The sequence below is a fragment of the Tursiops truncatus genome, chromosome X (genome assembly GCF_011762595.2).
Source record: "Tursiops truncatus isolate mTurTru1 chromosome X, mTurTru1.mat.Y, whole genome shotgun sequence".
Lineage (NCBI taxonomy): Eukaryota > Metazoa > Chordata > Mammalia > Artiodactyla > Delphinidae > Tursiops > Tursiops truncatus.
In genome coordinates, this window is record NC_047055.1 from 29686591 (window position 1) to 29708375 (window position 21785).

Below are 21785 nucleotides of genomic sequence, written 5' to 3' on the forward strand. Positions count from 1 at the left end.
GATTAGGCTCCCAGTGATCCCAGCTTCCAGGTATTACTGCCCTTATGTAGCCTCCTACCATTGCATGTGGCTCAACCTAGTGACTTGCTTCTAATGAACAGAATCTCACAAAAATGATGGATGTAACTTCTGTGATTAGGTTACAAAAAGACCGTGACTTCCTTCCTGCCTCTGAGCCCTCATTCTGGGGGAAGCCATCTGCCCACTTTTTAGTCACCCCATGGAGAGATCTGTGTGGTGAGGGACTGTTGTCTCTGGCCATCAGCCAAGGAGGATCTGAAGCCTTGCTGGTAGCCACATGAGAGAGCTTGGAAGCCGATCCTTCCCTAGTCAAGCCCTGAGGTGACTGCAGCCCTGGCTGACGGCCTCATTGCAGCCTTAGGAGAGACCCGACACAGAGGCATCCAGCTAAGCCACAACCAGATTTCTGATCCACACAAGCTGTGAGATAATAAATGTTTGTTGTTTTAAGCCATTAAGTTTTGAGGTAATTTGTTATGCAGCACTAGATGAATAATACAAAACCAGAATGTAAGGGATGTGAAGAGAGGCACTGAGGGTATCTGGTTCACCACTCTCTCTCTCTCTCTCTAGCACGTAGCACAGAGCGCGGTGAAAAGCAGGCTTTCAATAAATGTTTTTTGAATGAATGAATCAATGAATGAAAAGGCCAAGAGAATTGTCCTTTCCTCAACTCTCTCACATTTTGTCATCTGGGTCCCAAAGCAGCTTGTCTTAAGCGTAGAATCTTATAAAATCTTTTCTGAAAAAGTTGCAATACACTTCTGACCCACTCCTCTAACTACAAGACCTAAAATTAGTCCAGAGGACCAGGCAGGTAACCAAAACTGTGTCATCTCTCCCTCTTCCTCCAGAGACACATTTTCTCCCAAAGTATCCTGGTCTACAGAGACGCAGCTCTGCTTCCAATAGAGGGTACCTTAACATCGTCACCCCTAAATGAGGAAATCAGATTCTCATCTCCGTTTCAGAAGACAGTCTTAGTTTAATGTCTACATAAAGGGTCCATTTGGGTGTTTCTTCCCCCCAGAACAAAGGGAGAGTCTGCTTTAATTGGTGGAGCATTGACATCTCTGCCAATTAATTACTAGAAAGAAACTGCTTGGACTCAGAAATGACATTTTGTTGTTGCTGTTTTTCTTTTTCCCCAGCTTTATCTACTAAGGTTTAAGAATATATCTTAAGGCTTTGGATGTTCACATGGACCTCTTTGGAACACTGTAGCCCATAGAAAGCACCCCCCCCCGCCCCGCCCGCCATGATACCTACCGACCAACTGCCCTGGCTCAGTTTCTCCCCTGGATTTGTATGTACCATTAGATCATAAAGACTTCTTTTGCTCTTAAAGCTCTATGAGAGGGAAGGTGCATTCACAATGCCAAATATAAAAAAAGGGATGTTAAAAATGGAGGCTAATGCATGTTACCAGATCTGGCCACAGATCACCTGGAAAAGACTTAAAATTTCAAGTGCTCATATTTTCTCCTAACTATGAAAATGAAGCTCGAATAAAAGATCCCAGTGAATTGTTTATTCAACACTTTTCATTATTTTGTTAGTCTTCTCCATGAATAGCAAAAATGACCTTGAACAATACCAACTCATTTTACTTGTTAGCTTAAACTTGTTCATATCTAAAAAATTATACTTCTCTGTTCTAATTTCATACAGATGGAAACTTTTTTTCAAGATAAATGTTGTGGATATAAGCATTTCAGGTTAGTTCAACCTCAAAATTCAAAATTTTATTCAACAAACTTTTATAGAGTCTACTATATTTCCTGTCTCAAGGAGTTTATAATCTACTAAGAATTACAAGAAATGTGATGATAATGGCATCTTTTACTGAGTGCTCAGTAGTGCCAAACACCCTTTCCCCGGATGACTTCCTTTGGTCCTCACAGGAACCTATTAAGTCGTTGTCTTATTATCTTAATTGTACATATAAGTAAAGTGAGCCCTAGAGAGGTCAAATAAAGTGGTCAGTCACAGAGCTTACAACAGTGGCGTGGGGGATAAAGCCCGGGTCTGTCTGATGCTGGAGTTCTTGACTGACAAAAGACTATAATGCAAAATTTATTAAAGTGACTCTGGTATGAAAACCTGCTGGGTAGCCTCCAAGGAACCAAAGGCTGTGGGTGCCTTGGGATGGGGGGATAGAGAGTAGGGTTGCAGAGTTGACACTCAACAGAACTGATGGAAGGGCATCACTAGGTGTGGAGCCTGAGGCTGCATTTTACTCATGGGTGGAAACTTCACCTGGCCCAGATATAGTGAGGACTAACAGATTGATAGCTCTCTTTTGATTCTGCAGGAGATGGTGAATGATTGTTTTAAGTCAATAGTAATTTAACTGAGTAATCCCACTAACAAGCAAGATAAGACAGAATGTGGTAAGTGGCATAGAGGAGCTTTATATAAAGTGCCATTGGGGTTCACATAATACAAAATAAGAATAAAAAATTACATTTCCAGAATGCTTTCTCTGTGCCAAGCATTGTGCTAAGTGCCTTACATGCATCATCTCGCTCAGTCCTCACAACACTTACCTTATGAAGTGGTATCTTTTCTCATGCCATGGATAACTCTGAGAAGTCCAGTGTTTTGTCAAGGCCACACAGCTAGTAAGGAGTGGAGCTAGATTCAAGCCCAGGTTTGTCTGGTTGACCTCAGAGAATATCTAGGAGATGACTCAGGACAGTCATTATGAAGCAGGAGGCATTTGAGATGGACCCTAAAGGATAGGTAGGTGGTCAGAGGCAGAGATCGTCCTAAGCAAGAGGGCAGAGCCTGAGCAGAGGCATATGTGTGGGAGGGCATGGAGCTGAGTGCAGGAACAGAAAGTAGTATAGTTTGCCTGGAGCTTCGGTTGATTGAAGAGTTATAGGGGAAGAGAAGATTGAAGAGAGCAGTTGGGACCATACTTTGGATGTCTCTGAATTGCAAGCTGAAGAATTTGTACTATGTGGTTGTATTAGTTTGCTAGGGCTGCCACCAAGTACCACACTGGATGGCTTAAAGAACAGAAATTTATTGTCTCAAAGTTCAGGGTACTGGGAGTCCAAGATCAAGGTGTTCATGGCAGGGTTGTTTCCTTCTAACAGCTGTGAGAAGGATCTGCACCAGGCTTCTCTCTCTGGCTTGTAGATGATCTTCTTTTCTCTGCGTCTTCACATTGTCTTTCTTTTGTCTGTGTCTTTGTCCAAATCTCCTCTTCTTATAAGGATACAAGTCAGATTGGATTAGAGCCCACCCTAATGACCTCTATAAAGACCCTATCTCCAAAAGGGAACCCTCTTAAACTGTTGGTGAGAATGTAAATTGGTGCAGCCACTATGGAAAACAGTTTGGAGGTTCCTCAAAAAACTATAAGTAGAGTTACCATGTGATCCAGCAATCCCAAGCCTGGGCATATATCCAGACAAAACTATAATTCAAAAAGATACACGCAGGGCTTCCCTGGTGGCGCAGTGGTTGAGAGTCCGCCTGCCGATGCAGGGGACGCGGGTTCGTGCCCCAGTCTGGGAAGATCCCACGTGCCACTGAGCGGCTGGGCCCGTGAGCCATGGCCGCTGAGCCTGCGTGTCCGGAGCCTGTGCTCTGCAACGGGAGAGACCACAACAGTGAGAGGCCCGCGTACCAAAAAAAAAAAAAAAAAAAAAAAAAGAACGATACATGCATCCCAATGTTCATTGCAGTACTATTTACAAGAGCCAAGACATGGAAGCAACCTAAATGTCCATCGACAAATGAATGGTTAAAGATGTGGTACATATATACAATAGAATCCTACGCAGCCATAAAAAGAGTGAAGTAATGCCATTTGCAGCAACGTGGATAGAGATTATCATACTAAGCGAAGTAAGTCAGAAAGAGAAAGACAAGTACCATATGATATCACTTATATTTGGAATCTATAATATGACACAAATGAACTTATATACAAAACAAACAGATTCACAGACATAGAGAACAGACTTGTGGTTGCCAAGGGGGAGGAGGGTGGGGGAGGGATGGAGTTGGAGTTTGGGATTAGCAGATGCAAACTATTATATAGAGAATGAATAAGCAACAAGGTCCTACTGTATAGCACAGGGAACTATATTCAATATCCTGTAATAAACCATAATGGAAAAGAATATGAAAAAGAATGTATATACATATATATATGTATAACTGAATCACTGTGCTGTACAGTAGAAATTAACACAACATTGTAAATCAAGTATACTTCAATAAAATAATTTTTTTTAAAAAGACCATATCTCCAAATAAGGTCACATCCTGAGGTACTAGGGGTTAAGACTTCAACATATGAATTATAGGGGGTGGGACATACAGTTCAACCTATAACACTAGTCAGGCAGATGGTTCAGTGGTTTTAAGGAGTCTATTTTGAGAAAACTGTTGTTTAATGTCAGACTTTCAAATTGGGTACATAAAATCAATTGATGCAAATCATATGAAATAAAGAGGGTAATACATCTCAGAGGCATCAGGGTGGTGAGAAGATAAAGAAAATCTTTCTATTTAAAACAAGAACCGAACTCAGACATTTTTATGTCAAGAAAAGGGGCATTATTCATGTCCAGGGAGATGCCTCTTTGTTTAGGAAAATATCTGATGGCATATTTGAGTTTGAATGGTGAACCCCATATCCCTCACCACAGCCCTGGGCATTGTTGGAAATGGGAGAATAAAACAAAGGAAGGATTAAATTTCTCATTATACTAAAGGTTGACTTTGAAATATGGGAATTGGGTGGTGATAATGTAAGGAGAAAGGAAAGTAGGGGGGTGAGGGAAGAGGAAGGAGAAGTAAAACAGGGCAGTAGGAAACATGAGGAATAAAGTTGGACAATTCGATATGATGGGAGTGGACAGGGATGTATAATATTCAATTTTAAGTTGTTTATTATATTTGAGTAATGTGCTGCCCTACTTTCAAAAGGCTTCTACGTGTAAGATCCTTTTGATAGTGATGTTTAGGGGAAATTAATGGAAAAAATAGCTGAATGCTTCAGTTAGGTGTACATGGTAAAAAGAAAAGAATGACTACAGAAGACAAGATGTTCCTGAGATCAAGAGCTTAGTGGAAACAAGAAATTGAAGTCGGGCTTCCCTGGTGGCGCAGTGGTTGAGAATCTGCCTGCTAATGCAGGGGACATGGGTTCGAGCCCTGGTCTGTGAAGATACCACATGCCGTGGAGCAACTAGGCCCGTGAGCCACAACTACTGAGCCTGCGCATCTGGAGCCTGTGCTCCGCAATGAGAGGCCGCGATAGTGAGAGGCCCACACACCGCGATGAAGAGTGGACCCCGCTTGCCACAACTAGAGAAAGCTCTCTCACAGAAACGGAGACCCAACACAGCCAAAAATAAATAAATAAATTTTTAGAAAAAGGAAAGAAAAAGAAATTGAAGTCTCAGAGTTCTGGAATTAGGCCAAGTGGGGACCACTACTTATTAGCAGTGTAGCCTTGAGGAAGTCAACTAACCTCTTAAGCCTCAATTTCCTCATCTTGAAAGTGGGGACAAATATTGAACCTTTGTGCTCCTCTCTTAGTGTATATTATTTTCAATAAATATTTATTTTAAAATGAAAAAAAATGGAACCCATCTCATAAGGTTGCTGTGTGTGCAGATTAAATGAGACAATGTTTGTGAAATGTTTGGAACAATGCCAGACACATAATTAAGTGCGAGATAAATATTAGCTGTGGGAGGGACAAAGGGACTTCCAGCAGTACTTGGAATGGGGGCTCAAAACACTTTTTTTCTAACAATTGAAAGGAAGGACTAGGCCAGAAGGAGGGAGGTCTTGGGAACACCCGGGCTGGAAACATCTGGGTTGCTCTGGGGAGTAAGGGTAAGTCTGTAGGAAGAATGAAATGGACAAAGTTCCTGGAAGAAAATCAAGGGAAAATAATCTCTTTTAATTAATTCAATCAATGATGGGTGCTCCCATCTCACTGTTGCTCTTTCTTTCTGTGTGTCTCACAGTTTGGCTCTGTTTTTAGCAATTGTGCTGCTGAGTGAGTGCCTTCTCCATGCCCATTTATGTTTTGTTCTTACAAATTGCAAGAATGCAGAAAAGCATACAGAAAAACCTCATAAACACCTATGTGCCCACCACCCAGTTCTATCAAATCTTAACATTCTGCCTTGCTTTCTTCATTTCTTTTTATTTATTATTTTTAAGAAATTATACATTATAGGTACAACTGAAGCCCCCTGGATACTTCTTCCTCCCTTCCAGTCTATGATTGCCTCTCCCTGGAATACAATTCTCTGGCATACAATGTGGATTAGGCTCCCTGGAGTTGTGCAACAGCAGCCCAGGACCCTGAATTCAGTGTTTATCATTCTTACGTATGCTGTTGTACTTTTAACACCTACGACTGTATCCATAAACAATATTCTTTTGCAGGTTTCAAACATTACCAATGGTACCACCCTATATTTAACCTTCTGCAACTTGCTATTTTTTTATAAATCACCACACTGTTATTAAATTCATCCATGCAGATACATTGAGCTTTATTTATTCATGTCACTAGTGTTAAATGAAATTCCATTGTACAATATAATATGCCACAGTTGATCTTTTCTCCTGTTGATCGACATTTAGTTTTATTTTTGTTTTGTTTTTTTTTTACTATTTTTGGTGAGTTTCTTGTAGACAGCCAATAGCTGGGTTAAGTTTTTTTTAAACCACTCTGCCAATCCCAGTCTTTTATTATTTTTTCATTTTTTATTAAGATATAGTTGATTTACGTTATTGTATTAGTTTCAGGTGTACAGCATAATGATTCAAAAATTTTATAGATTATACTCCATTTATAGTTATTATAAAATATTGGCTGTATTTCCTATGCTGTACAGTATATCCTTGTAACTTATTTATTTTATACATAATAGTTTGCACCTCTTAATCCCCTACCCTTATCTCGACCGTCCTCACTTCCCTCTCCCAGTGATAACTACTAATTTGTTTTTTGTATCTGTGAGTCTGTTTCTTTTTTGTTATACTCATAGTTTGTTTTACTTTTTAGATTCCACATATAAGTGATTATATGCAGTATTTGTCTTCCTCTGTCTGACTTATTTCACTAAGCATATTACTCTCCAAGTCCATCCATGTTGTTGCAAATGGTGTTATTTCATTCTTTTTATGGCTGAGTAATATTCTATTGTATATATATGTACCACATCTTCTTTATCCATTCATCTGTTGATGGACACTTAGTTTGTTTCCATATCTTGGCAATTGTAAATCATGCTTCTGTGAACATTGGGGTGTATGTATCTTTTCAAATTAGTGGGTTTTTTTCAGATATATACCCAGCAGTGGAATTTCAGGTTCATATGGCAGTTCTATTTTTATTTTTTTGAGGAACCTCTATACTGTTTTCCACAGTGGCTGTACCAATTTACATTCCCACCAACAGTGTACATGGGTTCCTTTTTCTCCACATCCTAGCCAACATTTGTTCTTTGTGATCTTTTTGATGATAATCATTCTGACTGATGTGAAGTGATATCTCATTGTGGTTTTGATTTGCATTTCTCTGATGATTAGCGATGTTGAGCATATTTTCATGTGCCTGTTGGCCATCTGTATGTCTTTTTTGGAAAAATGTCTATTCAGATCTTCTGTCCATTTTTTAATTGTTTTTTTTATATTGAGTTGTATGAGCTGTTTATATATGTTGGATATTAATCTCTTATTGGTCATGTCATTTGCAAATATGTTCTCCCATTCGTTAGCTTGTCTTTTCATTTTGTCAATGGTAGCCTTTGCTATGCAAAGGCTTTTAAGTTTAATTAGGTTCCATTTATTTATTTTTGCTTTTGTTTCCTTTGTCTTAGGAGACAGATTCAAAACAATATTGCTGCAATTTATGTCAAAGAGTGTTCGCTTATGTTTTCTTCTAGGATTTTTATGGTTTCTGGTTTTACATTTAGGTCTTTAATCCAATTTATTTTTGTATATGATGTTAGAGAATGTTCTAATTTCATTCTTTTACACGTAGCTGTCCAGTTTTCCCAGCACCACTTATTGAAGAGACTGTCTTTTCTCCATTGTATAGTCTTGCCTCCTTTGTTGTAGATTAATTGACCATAAGTGTGTGGGTTTATTTCTGGGCTCTCTATTCTCTTGCATTGATCTATGTGTCTGTTTTTGTGACAGTACCATACTGTTTTGATTACTGTAGCTTTGTAGTATAGTCTGAAGTCAGAGAGTATGATACCTCAAGCTCTGTTCTTCTTTCTCAAGATTGTTTTGGCTATTTGGGATCTTCTCTGTTTCTACACAAATTTTAGAATTATTTGTTCTACTTCTTTGAAAAATGCCATTGGTATTTTGATAAAGATTGCATTGACATCTTTATGACATTGAGTCATCTCATTCATGGACATGGTATAATATTCTCTTTTTAAAGTTCTTCTTTTGTTTTTCAGTAAAGTTTTATTATTCCCCCCCACCAAGGTCTTGTACATACTTTGTTTGATTTATTCCTAGATACTGTATTAGGGCTCTCCAAAGAAACAGAAATAATAGGATATATCTATATCTGTATCTATGTCGATATAGATATACATTACATAAATATATGTAGATAAAAGGAGATTTGTTATAGGAATTGTCTCTCATGGTTATGGAGGCTGAGAAGTCCCCCAGTCTGCTGTCTGCAAACTGAAGAGCCAGGACAGCCGGTGGTATAATTCAGTCTGAGTACAAAGGCCTGAGAACCAGGGGAACTGATGGTTTAACTCCCAATCTGAGGCCAAAGGCCTGAGAATGGGGTGGCTGCTGCTGGTGTAAGTCCCAGAGTCTGAGGTCCCAAGGTCTAGGAGCTCTGAAGTACAAGGGCAGGAAAAAAAATGGACATCCCAGCTCAAGAGGAAAGCGAATTTGTCTTTCTTTTCCTTTTTGTTCTGTTTGCACCCTCAACAGATTGGAAAATGCCCACCCACATTGGGTGAGGGCAGATCTCTTTACTCAGTCTACTGATTCAAATGCTAATCTCTTCTGGCAGCACCCTCGTACACTCACCCAGAAATAATGTTTTACCAGCTATCTGGTCATCCCTTGGCCCAGTCAAGGTGACATATAAAATTAACCATATGTTATAATTTTGTTGCTATTTTAAAAGTTTAAGCTTCATTTTAATTCATATATTCTATCTGCTTTTTGTGTATAGGAATGCAACAGATATTCTTATATTAATCTTTTATCCAACAACTTGCTGATATCTCTTCTTAGCTCCTTATATGCAGACAATCCAATCATGTCATTTGACTATAATGACAATATTTTTTCCCTACCCTTATATATTTTAATTTCAGATACTATATTTTTCAATCTTATAATTGTCATTTAAAGGTGTGTGTGTGTGTGTGTGTGTGTGTGTGTGTGTGTGTGTGTGTGTTTCGACTCTGGTGAAATTCTCCTTCTTTTCATCTGTTTTCTCCATCTTTTCCCCTATCTTATTAAATGTATTCATGACAGATATTCTTGGGACACTCTCCTGGGCGGGTCCCAAACTAATCTTTATATAGTGAGTTTTATATTACCTTTAACAGGCTTAACAGATATCATAAAATGTCCTGAGGACAAAATCAGCTTGAGGAGGTCAAAGTTTCTGCCAAGTCTCTTCCTAAAGTTTACTAGTCTTTCCAGAGTATAAGCTTTTAGTTTTGTTGTATATCTTTACTATATTTAAATAAAAACTATTTTATTAACTTCTGCAATCTTTATTAATTTCTAATCTTTCTAACTTTTTGAGTTGTACACGTTCACTAATTATTTTAAATCTTTCTTTTGGAGATTAGTATCTGAGGAATAAATTTACTTATAACTACTGCTTTAGCTATATCCCCCTGGTTTGTGATTCATAGTGCTTTCACTTTCAGTTTTGTACATTGACTAATCTCCATTATGATTTCTTCCTTTTGGCCAATAAGTCATTTACAAGTGTTCTTCATTTCCATTGTACTTTTAAAGTTATTTTTATTATTCTTTTCTAATGAGGTCAGTAGGATATTGATTCTTTGGTGTGTTCTGATACTTGCTTTATTACCTATTGCAGCATCAATTTTTAAATAATTCCATTTGTACTTGAAATAAGTGTGTATTTTTAATTATGTGCAAAATTTGTAAATATCTATTAGAAAAACTATATTTTTTTTGTTCAACTTCTGTATAATTACTAAATTATAAAACTGTAGTTTTGAAGCCTTCTTTATATTTTGATATAAACATCATGTCACTTCTGTTGATCACAAAGTATGTAATTTGTTTAAGTTACTAAATGTTTTTCTTTTAATGAATGCAAGAGATAATTAAGTACACATGCCAAGTAGTCTTTTAACTATCTACACTTTTGTATTATTTCTTATAATAACACACTAAGATAGGGAGAGCATAACATATTTATATTTCCATCCTAACATTTTCTCCTGGACTGTCTGGTATTTCCATAGCAAATTTTGAATCTTCCTAGCTTTGCTAAAGTCTTTTGCTCCCTTCTCACATTACAAGAATATTAAACAGAGCTAGAACTTGAAGTGAAAACTTAGTAAGATAGAAACCTCCAGAACATCTCCTGGGTCTTATTAAAATAAGATAGCAGATGCTATTGCTATAGCGCTCAAAGGCCATGCTGCTTTAAACTGCAGCTCTGTTACATGAGGCTCAAGCCTCTGTAGACCTCTGATTTAATCATTACTGCATTGTATGGAACATGTATTATCAAATCAGAGTGTCCTAGAAGTGTGACTATGAATGAGTCTTGGCTGAATACCCTTATTTGGTTATTTGAAAGGCCTTAAAAAATGAGTTGGTGTTCTTGGACCCAATTTAATTTGTAACGAGCCTAAGAAACTAAAGAATCATTACCATGGGGCTCCAGAATGAAATCAATCTTTTTCTGTTATTATTACATTTTGCCTCTATCTTTGATGTGATGCTTTTAAAGTGGAACAGAGACTATTAAGCGGATGCAAGCAAATGGAGACTATCACATTTCAAAATCTAAAAATTTCCCAGCTGCCACTGATTGACATTTAAGTCCTAAATAATTCCATGTAGTAGTGCTCTGAAATTTAGAACGTTTGCAGGGAGGGGTTGTTTCCCCCAGAGAGCTGCACGGTTTGTATAATAGCAGTGCTGGCTTCTAGTTTTTAGGGAGTTGGTGAGTACTATGACCTTCTCTGTGGTGGTCAAAATTTTGGACATTAGTTTCCTGAAGCAATAATCTTCTTGGCCTTCCTTTTACATCACAGAAAGAGAATCATTATTTTCTGTTATTTGGATATGGACAAAGAAATGATAGTTTAAGTCATTTGAGGAGATGCTTAGGGATAAGACTATGTAGGCCTTCTTTAGGAAAAGACCTCAGGAAGATAATTTTAGGTTTCAGCTTTGCATCAACCGGAATCTAAAATGTTATAATTGACCATTCAGGCAACCTTCAAATTTATAAAAGGGATTTTTTCCCACATTTTGTAAGTGGCATGTTTGGAATTTGGCATTTGGTTTCTCACACAAACAATGCTATATTTGATTAGGCATCAGGTGGGCCTACAAAACCCCAATTTAACCCAGAGTGTGACTGAAATACAGTTACATTTATGATTTTTTCTTTTAAGCTTTACGAAGTATATTTAAACATACAAAATACCTTTAAAAGATACCAAACACTCAGGATTCTAACCAGCCTAGCCCATATTTAGGAACTCAGCTGGGGCTTTGTACATTGCTTAATCCCCCAAATGCACCAATAGAAATTGGCCAGCAATGGGAGGGAATGGAGTTCCCTGAACCTTAAGGTGCAGTGAAACTCTGAATTCTTCAGTTTCTACTTTTCCTCGTCTCAGGAGTCAAAATGTGCCTCCCATGAAAATTAATGGAAAGAACAAGGTGGACACTGGAGGCACGTCGATGAGCTCCAGATATCAGCTAGCCACCGAAACAGCCAGATGGAGCCCTAGCTGGGAGCAGCTGGGAGCAGGGGAGCTGGCTTTCCAATCAGTCATGCTGGAGTGTGGACTGAGGAAAGCTCCCACAGAGCTCCTGCAGCTGCATACGAGCCCCAGCAAGATGGGAGGGAAGTGAAGAAGGCAAAGTTAAGTTCATTAAGATACCAACTAATTGGCACACCACCAGCAAAATCCAGACTGGGAACTGCTATTAGTCAGATAGCCTGGGTGTTTCAACAGATAAATGATAAGGAAAAGAGACGAATGGGGGGAGAACCTATAGGTTAAAAAACTTAAAAGTATATCTAATTTTTAAAACAGGCAAGACTAAAATATAAGGATGCACATTTAGATGATAAAACTATTTTTTTTAAAGACAAGGAAGTGATTACTATAAAAGTCAATAGTTACATATTATGGGTGAAGGGAGAGGCTTGTAATCTGGGCAGTGCACATGCAGGGGCTTTGGGGTAACTGATAAAGATCTACATATTTCTTGATCTGATAATGTTTATAAGTGTTGCTTTATATGAATCCATTAAGCCACACATCTGTGTAGCTTCCTTATTTGTTTTACTTTACAATAAAAATCATAAAAATAAATAAAAGAAGGGCATACCCATGGAGTCAAAGCACTAAGCAACTGCTGGGAGACTGACATGGTTGCTGAAGCTTTTAAAGGCAGAAAGAGGAAAAAGCATTCCTGTCAGAGCATGGATAGAAGGGACTGGAGAAGCAAGAGATGGAAGGGAAGCTATAGCAGTGACAAAAGACAAAGGGAAGGACTCAAGGTTTGGAGAGAATGGCAACACATGCTAAGTAGCTTGCAGCAGAATTCTGGGATGAGGCTACTATTCCTCACCTAAGGAACATAGATTAAGGATGCTTGTGGCAGTGCTGCCCCAAATATGATCTGGGGCCAAAACCAAGTGTTTCACATATTGTTTTTGTTCCATTTCAAAACCAGAATAGAGGACCTTCAAGATGGTGGAGGAGTAAGACGTGGAGATCACCTTCCTCCCCACAAATACATCAAAAATACATCTACATGTGGAGCAACTCCTACAGAACACCTACTGAACGCTGGCAGAAGACCTCAGACTTCCCAAAAGGCAAGAAACTCCCCATGTACCTGGGTAGGGCAAAAGAAAAAAGAGAAAACAGAGACAAAAGAATAGGGATGGGACCTGCACCTCTGGGAGGGAGCTGTGAAGGAGGAAAGGTGTCTACACACTAGGAAGCCCCTTCGCGGGCGGAGACAGTGGATGGGCGGGGGGGAAGCTTCGGAGCCACGGAGGAGAGCGCAGCAACAGGGGTGCGGAGGGCAAAGCAGAGAGATTCCTGCACAGAGGATCAGTGCCAACCAGCACTCACCAGCCCGAGAGGCTTGTCTGCTCACCCGCCGGGGCGGGCGGGGCTGGGAGCTGAGGCTCGGGCTTCGGTTGGAGCGCAGGGAGAGGACTGGGGTTGGCAGCGTGAACACAGCCTGAAGGGAGTTAGTGCACCACGGCGAGCCAGGAGGGAGTCCAGGAGTCCAGGAAAAGGTCTGGAGCTGCCAAAGAGGCAAGAGACCTTTTCTTCCCTCTTTGTTTCCTGGTGCGCGAGGAGAGGGGATTAAGATCGCTGCTTAAGGGAGCTCCAGAGACGGGCGCGAGCTGCGGCTAAAAGTGCGGACCCCAGAGACGGGCCTGGGATGCTAAGGCTGCTGCTGCCGCCACCAAGAAGCCTGTGTGCAAGCACAGCTCACTATCCACACCTCCCCTCCTGAGAGCCTGTGCAGCCCACCACTGCCAGGGTCCCGTGATCCAGGGACAACTTCCCCGGGAGAACACGCGGCGCGCCTCAGGCTGGTGCAACGTCCCGCCGGCCTCTGCCGCCGCAGGCTTACCCCGCATCTGTACCCCTCCCTTCCCCCCCGCCTGAATGAGCCAGAGCCCCCGCATTAGCTGCGCCTTTAACCCCGTCCTGTCTGAGCGAAGAAAGACGCCCGCAGGCGACCTACATGCAGGGGCAGGACCAAATCCACAGCTGAACCCCGGGAGCTGTGAGAACAAAAAAGAGAAAGGGAAATCTCTCCCAGCAGCCTCAGGAGCAGCGGATTAAATCTCCACAATCAACTTGATGCACCCTGCATCTGTGGAATACCTGAATAGACAATGAATCATCCCAAATTGGGGAGGTGGACTTTGGGAGCAATGATATATATATATTTTTCCTTTTTCTCTCTTTGTGAGTGTGTATGTGTATGCTTCTGTGTGTGATTTTGTCTGTATAGCTTTGCTTTTATCATTTGTCCTAGGGTTCTGTCGGCCTGTTTTTTGTTTTGTTTTGTTTTGTTTTGGTATAGTTTTTAGCCCTTGTTATCATTGGTGGATTGCTCTCTTCTTTCTTTTTTTTATTACTTTTTAATAATTATTTTTTATTTTATAACTTTATTTTATTTTATTCTTTCTTTTTTCTTTCTTTCTTTCTTCCTTCCTTCCTTCCTTCCTCCCTCCCTCCCTCCCTCTTTCTTTCTTTCTTTTTTCCTTTCTTTTCTCACTTTTCTTCTGAGCCGTGTGGCTGACAGGGTCTTGGTGCTCTGGCTGGGTGTCAAGCCTGTGCTTCTGAGACAGAAGAGCCGAGTTCAGGATATTGGTCCTCCAGAGACCTCCCAGCCCCACGTAATATTAAACGGCAAACGCTTTCCCAGAGATCTCCATCTCAATGCTAAGACCCAGCTCCACTCAAGGACCAGCAAGCTACAGTGCAGGACACACCATGCCAAACAACTAGCAAGACAGGAGCATAACCCCACCCATTAGCACAGAGGTTACCTAAAATCATAATAAGGTCACAGACATCCCCAAACACACCACCGGATGCGGTCCTGCCCACCAGAAACACAATATCCAGCCTCATCCATCAGAACACAGGCACCAGTCCCCTCCACCAGGAAGCCTACACAACCCACTGAACCAAACTTAGCCACTGGGGGAAGACACCAAAAACAACGGGAACTACGAACCTGCAGCCTGCAAAAAGGAGACCCCAAACACAGTAAGTTAAGCAAAATGATAAGACAGAGAAATACACAGCAGATGAAGGAGCAAGGTAAAAACCCACCAGACCAAACACATGAAAAGGAAATAGGTAGTCTACCTGAAAAACAATTCAGAGTAATGATAGTAAAGATGATCCAAAATCTTGGAAATAGAATGGAGAAAATACAAGAAACGTTTAACAAGGACCTAGAAGAACTAAAGAGCAAACAAACAATGATGAACGACACAATAAATGAAATTAAAAATTCTCTAGAAGGAATCAGTAGCAGAGTAACTGAGATAGAAGAACGGATAAGGGACCTGGAAGATAAAATAGTGGAAATAACTACCACAGAGCAGAATAAAGGAAAAAGAATGAAAAGACTTGAGGACAGTCTCAGAGACCTCTGGGACAACATTAAATGCACCAACATTTGAAATATAGGGGTTCCAGAAGAAGAAGAGAAATAGAAAGGGACTGAGAAAATATTTGAAGAGATTATAGTTGAAAACTTCCCTAATATGGGAAAGGAAATAGTCAATCAAGTCAGGGAAGTGCAGAGAGTCCCATATAGGATAAATCCAAGGAGAAACATGCCCAGACAAATATGAATCAAACTATAAAAAATTAAATACAAAAAAAAAAAAATTAAAAGCAGCAAGGGAAAAGCAACAAATAACATACAAGGGAATCCCCATAAGGTTAACAACTGATCTTTCAGCAGAAACTCTGCAAGCCAGAAGGAAGTGGCAGGACATATTTAAAGTGATGAAAGGGAAAAACCTACAACCAAGATTACTCTACCCAGCAAGGATCTCTTTCAGATTTGATGGAGAAATTAAAACCTTTACAGACAAGCAAAAGCTGAGAGAGTTCAACACCACCAAACCAGCTTTAAAACAAATGCTAAAGGAACTTCTCTAAGCAGGAAACACAAGAGAAGGAAAAGACCTACAATAACAAACCCAAAACAATTAAGAAAATGGTACTAGGAACATACATATCGATAATTACCTTAGATGTAAATGGATTAAATGCTCCCACCAAAAGACACAGATTGGCTGAATGGATACAAAAACAAGACCCATATATATGCTGTCTACACGAGTCCCACTTCAGACCTAGGGACACATACAGACTGAAAGTGAGGGGATGGAAAAAGATATTCCATGCAAACGGAAATCAAAAGAAAGCTGGAGGAGCAATTCTCATATCAGACAAAATAGACTTTAAAATAAAGACTATTAGAAGAGACAAAGAAGGACACTACATAATGATCAAGGGATCGATCCAAGAAGAAGATATAACAATTATAAATATTTATGCACCCAACATAGGAGCACCTCAATACATAAGGCAAATGCTAACAGCCATAAAAGGGGAAATTGACAGTAACACCATAATAGGGGACCTTAACACCACATGTTCACCAGTGGACAGATCATCCAAATGAAAATAAATAGGGAAACACAAACTTTAAATGAAACATTAAACAAGATAGACTTAATTGATATTTATAGTTCATTCCATCCAAAACCAACAGAATACGCTTTCTTCTCAAGTGCTCATGGTATATTCTCCAGGATAGACCATATCTTGGGACACAAATCAAGCCTTGGTAAATTTAAGAAAATTGAAATAACATCAAGTATCTTTTCTGACAGCAACACTGTGAAACTAGATATCAATTACAGGAAAAAAGCTGTTAAAAATGCAAACACATGGAGGCTAAACAATACACTACTAAATAACCAAGAGATCACTGAAGAAACCAAAGAGGAAATCAAAAAATAACTAGAAACAAATGACAATGAAAACATGATGACCCAAAACCTATGGATGTGGGAAGAGCACTTCTAAGAGGGACGTTTATAGCAATACAATCCTACCTCAAGAAATAAGAAAAACCTGAATAAACAATCTAACTTATACTTAAAGCAATTAGAGAAAGAAGAACAAAAAAACCCCAAAGTTAGCAGACAGAAAGAAATCATAAAGATCAGCTCAGAAATAAATGAAACAATAGCAAAGATCAGTAAAACTAAAAGCTGTTTTTTTGAGAAGATAAACAAAATTGATAAAACATTAGCCAGACTCATCAAGAAAAAAAGGGAGAAGACTCAAATCAATAGAATTAGAAAGGAAAAAGGAGAAGTAACAACTGACACTGCAGAAATACAAAAGATCATGAGAGATTACTACAAGCAACTCTAGGCCAATAAAATGGACAACCTGGAAGAAATGGACAAATCCTTAGAAAAGCACAACCTGCCAAGGCTGAATCAGGAAGAAGTAGAAAATATGAACAGACCAATCACAAGCACTGCAATTGAAACTGTGATTAAAAATCTTTCAACAAACAAAAGCCCAGGACCAGATGGCTTCACAGGCGAATTCTATCAAACATTTAGAGAAGAGCTAACACCTATCCTTCTCAAACTCTTCCAAAATATAGCAGAGGGAGGAACACTCTCAAACTCATTCTATGAGGCCACCATCACCCTGAAGCCAAAGCCAGACAAAGGTGTTACAAAAAAAGAAAACTACAGGCCAATATCACTGATGAACATAGATGCAAAAATTCTCAACAAAATACTAGCAAACAGAATCCGACAGCACATTAAAAGGATCATACACCATGATCAAGTGGGATTTATCCCCGGGATGCAAGGATTCTTCAATATATGCAAATCAATCAATGTGATACACCATATTAACAAATTGAGGGATCATCTCAATAGATGCAGAAAATGCTTTTGACAAAGTTCAACACCCATTTATGATAAAAACTCTCCAGAAAGTAGGCAGAGAGGGAACTTACCTCAACATAACAAAGTCCATGTACAACAAACCCATAGCCAACATTGTTCTCAGTGGTGAAAAACTGAAACCATTTCCTCTAAGATCAGGAAGAAGATAAGGTTGCCCACTCTCACCACTATTATTCAACATAGTTTTGGAAGTTTTAGCCACAGCAATCAGAGACGAAAAAGAAATAAAAGTAATCCAAATTGGAAAAGAAGAAGTAAAACTGTCACTGTTTGTAGATGATATGATTGATAGTACACATAGAGAATCCTAAAGATGCTACCAGAAAACTACTAGAGCTAATCAATGAATTTGGTAAAGTACCAGGATACAAAGTTAATCCACAGAAATCTCTTGCATTCCTAAACACTAATGATGAAAAATCTGAAAGAGAAATTAAGGAAACACTCCCATTTACCATTGCAACAAAAAGGATAAAATACCTAGGAATAAACCTACCTAAGGAGACAAAAGACCTGTATGCAGAAAACTATGACACCGATGAAAGTAATTAAAGATGATGTAAACAGATGGAGAGATATACCATGTTCTTGGATTGGAAGAATCAACATTGTGGAAATGAGTCTACTACCCAAAGCAATCTACAGAGTCAATGCAATCCCTATCAAACTACCAATGGCATTTTTCACAGAACTAGAACAAAAAAGTTCACAATTTGTATGGAAACACAAAAGACCCCGAATAGCCAAAGCAATCTTGAGAAAGAAAAACGGAGCTGGAGGAATCAGGCTCCCTGACTTCAGACTATACTACAAAGCTACAGTAATCAATACAGTATGCTTCTGTCACAAAAACAGAAATATAGGTCAATGGAGCAGGATAGAAAGCCCAGAGATAAACCCACGCACATATGGTCGCCTCATCTTTGATAAAGGAGGGAAGAATATACAATGGAGAAAAGACAGCCTCTTCAATAAGTGGTACTGGCAAAACTGTACAGCTACATGTAAATGAATGAAATTAGAACACTCCCTAACACCATACACAAAAATAAACTCAAAAAGAATTAAAGGCCTAAATATAAGGCCAGACAGCATAAAAATCGTAGAGGAAAACATAGGCAGAACACTTTATGACATAAATCACAGCAAGATCCTTTTTGACCCATCTCCTAGAGAAATGGAAATTAAAAAAATAAATAAACAAATGGAACCTAATGAAACTTAAAAGCTTTTACACAGCAGAGGAAACCATAAACAAGACGAAAAGCCAACCTTCAGAATGGGAGAAAATATTTTCAAATGAAGCAACTGACAAAGGATTAATCTCCAAAATATACAAGCAGCTCATGCAGCTCAATATCAAAAAAACCACCCAATCCAAAAATGGGCAGAAGACCTAAATAGACATTTCTCCAAAGAAGATATACAGACGGCCAACAAACACGTGAAAGGATGCTCATCATCACTAATCATTAGAGAAATGCCAATCAAAACTGCAAGGCGGTATCACCTCATACCAGTCAGAATGGCCATCATCAAAAAGTCTACAAACAATAAATGCTGGAGAGGGTGCGGAGAAAAGGGAACCCTCTTGCACTGTTGGTGGGAATGTAAATTGATACAGCCCTATGGAGAACAGTATGGAGGTTCCTTAAAAAACTAAAAATAGAACTACCATACGACCCAGCAATCCCACTACTGGGCATATACCCTGAGAAAACCGTAAGTCAAAACGAGTCATGTACCACAATGTTCATTGTAGCACTATTTACAATAGCCAGGCCACGGAAGCCACCTTAGTGTCCATCGACAGATGAACAGATAAAGAATATGTGGCACATATATACAATGGAATATTTCTCAGTCATAAGAAGAAACGAAATTGAGTTATTTGTAGTGAGGTGGATAGACCTAGAGTCTGTCATACAGAGTGAAGTAGGTCAGAAAGAGAAAACAAATACCATATGCTAACGCATATATATGGAATAAAAAAAAATGTTTCTGAAGAACCTAGAGGTAGGACAGGAATAAAGACGCAGACATAGAACATGGACTTGAGGACACGGGGAGGGGGAAGGGTAGGCTGGGACGAAGTGAGGGAGTGGCATGGACATATATACACTACCAAATGTAAAATAGATAGCTAGTGGGAAGCAGCCGCATAGCACAGGGAGATCAGCTTGGTGCTTTGTGACCACCTAGAGGGGTGGGATAGGGAGGGTGGGAGGGAGGTGCAAGAGGGAGGAGATATGGGGATGTATGTATATGTATAGCTGATTCACTTTGTTATACAGCAGCAACTAACACAGCAATGTAAAGCAGTTATACTCCAATAAAGATGTTTAAAAAAATTAAAAATAATAAATAAAAGCTAAGAGCTAAAAAGAAAAACAAAACAAAACAAAAAGCAGAATAATATCACCAACCTCCCTCAAGATGTTTTGAGTTAACAATACATGGTGTGATATTTAATCCGAATTTTAACAGTATAGGTCAATTTTACACAAGATTTTTAAGTCAAGAAACACTTAGTAAGCTGGGAAGCAGTTCAAATCAGGCAGCCTGGGAGTGGGCAAGGCAGAGGGTACTAGTAGGTGATCAGCAACAGGGTGTGGGTTGGGATTCAAGGTCAAGGCTGTAGTCTTTAGTAATATTGGTAAGAGCAAAGCAGATCCCCTACTTCAAAGCAACTGAGGCAGAAGTAAAATTAACCAGTTAGAAACTGGGGCATAGGAACTAAGGCAAGCAACCATAGTTCAATTCGGGGTACAAGGCATAATGTTATAGCAGGGTCAACAGCCAGAGTGATTGCATGCAGTCATTTTGACCTATGGAACTCAGGCTCCTTAATTTCCCCTTAATGATTAAACAGGATTTGTTCCAGAGCCTGGGGCAGACTGAGTCTACAGGAGTGGTGTTGGGGGCAGTCAAGTGTCCCCAGCTGTGAGAATTGTTTTGTTCTTTCACTCCTTAATCAAATACCAATAAAACTCTGTTTTCATGACTATTATTTTCTTCCCCCTAAAGATTTGATTTGATTCAGGTTTACTTTTTAAGTTTAGAATCCCTCATGGGTGGTGTTGTTTATCCCCTATTGGAGCACATCAGGAGGCATATAGTGTCTGGTTATCTCACTGTTTATAATAAGATTGATCAGTTGGGGTCAGGTAGTGTCAGCCTGATTCCTGAATTATGAAGTGACCCATCAACCTTTAACCTAATGATTTCAGCATCCACTGATTCTCATTGCCTAGATCCATTATCTCATTAGAAGTAAGAGATTGGTGATTTTCCAAAGCTGTCATTTCTTCTGCATTTTTTTTTTTTTGGCTGCACTGCACTGCGCAGCTTGTGGGATTTTAGTTCCCTGACCAGGGATTGAACATGGGCCCTCGGCAGTGAAAGCGCAGAGTCCTAACCACTGGACCACCAGGGAATTCCCTTCTTCTGCATTTTTAAGCTAGAAATATACTAATGAAGAAATTTCCCTCATCAACTATGTAGCTACCCTGAAGTACAGTTCTTATAGGAAAGGTAGGACAGCTACCTGGCTCTTCCCTTTTTCTTATCAGTTTTCAGAATGATTTGGTGTCCTAGTAAGCTCCACTGGTGACTAATGTGTTTTTATTATCTAATGTGTTTTTATTATGAATTCATGGATTTTTATATATTTGTTGTGCTTCAATAAATCATAGTGATTTTTCACTTTGATACCCAAATTGTTCCATATTAAGCCAATGGGAGCCCCATTAAAGTTGGCTTCTGAGGCCTTTTGACATGACCATAGTAGTTGCTGATAACTTACTTGCTTTCTAGCACAAGGAGACATCCCAAGCTCATTCTAGTACAGCTCCTGCCCCAGACCTGGAGCCAGCCATTTCTCTAAGGAATCCTGGTTTTATTTAGTGGGGAATGATATTCAGAGATTACAGTTGTGTGCCAGGGTGCTTATTGCTATTAGATGGCCATTGTTTTCTAGGTC

General features: G+C 39.4%; 1 long non-coding RNA gene across 1 annotated transcript in view; it reads left to right on the forward strand.

The window, feature by feature from the left end:
• LOC109552485 (uncharacterized) overlaps nucleotides 1–20001 on the forward strand; it is a 132672-nt gene extending 112671 nt beyond the window's left edge. Inside the window, exon 4 of the long non-coding RNA XR_002179300.2 lies at nucleotides 12976–20001. This is a non-coding gene — a long non-coding RNA (uncharacterized lncRNA). The remainder of the gene's footprint in view (nucleotides 1–12975) is intronic.
• Nucleotides 20002–21785: the final 1784 nt, after the last annotated feature.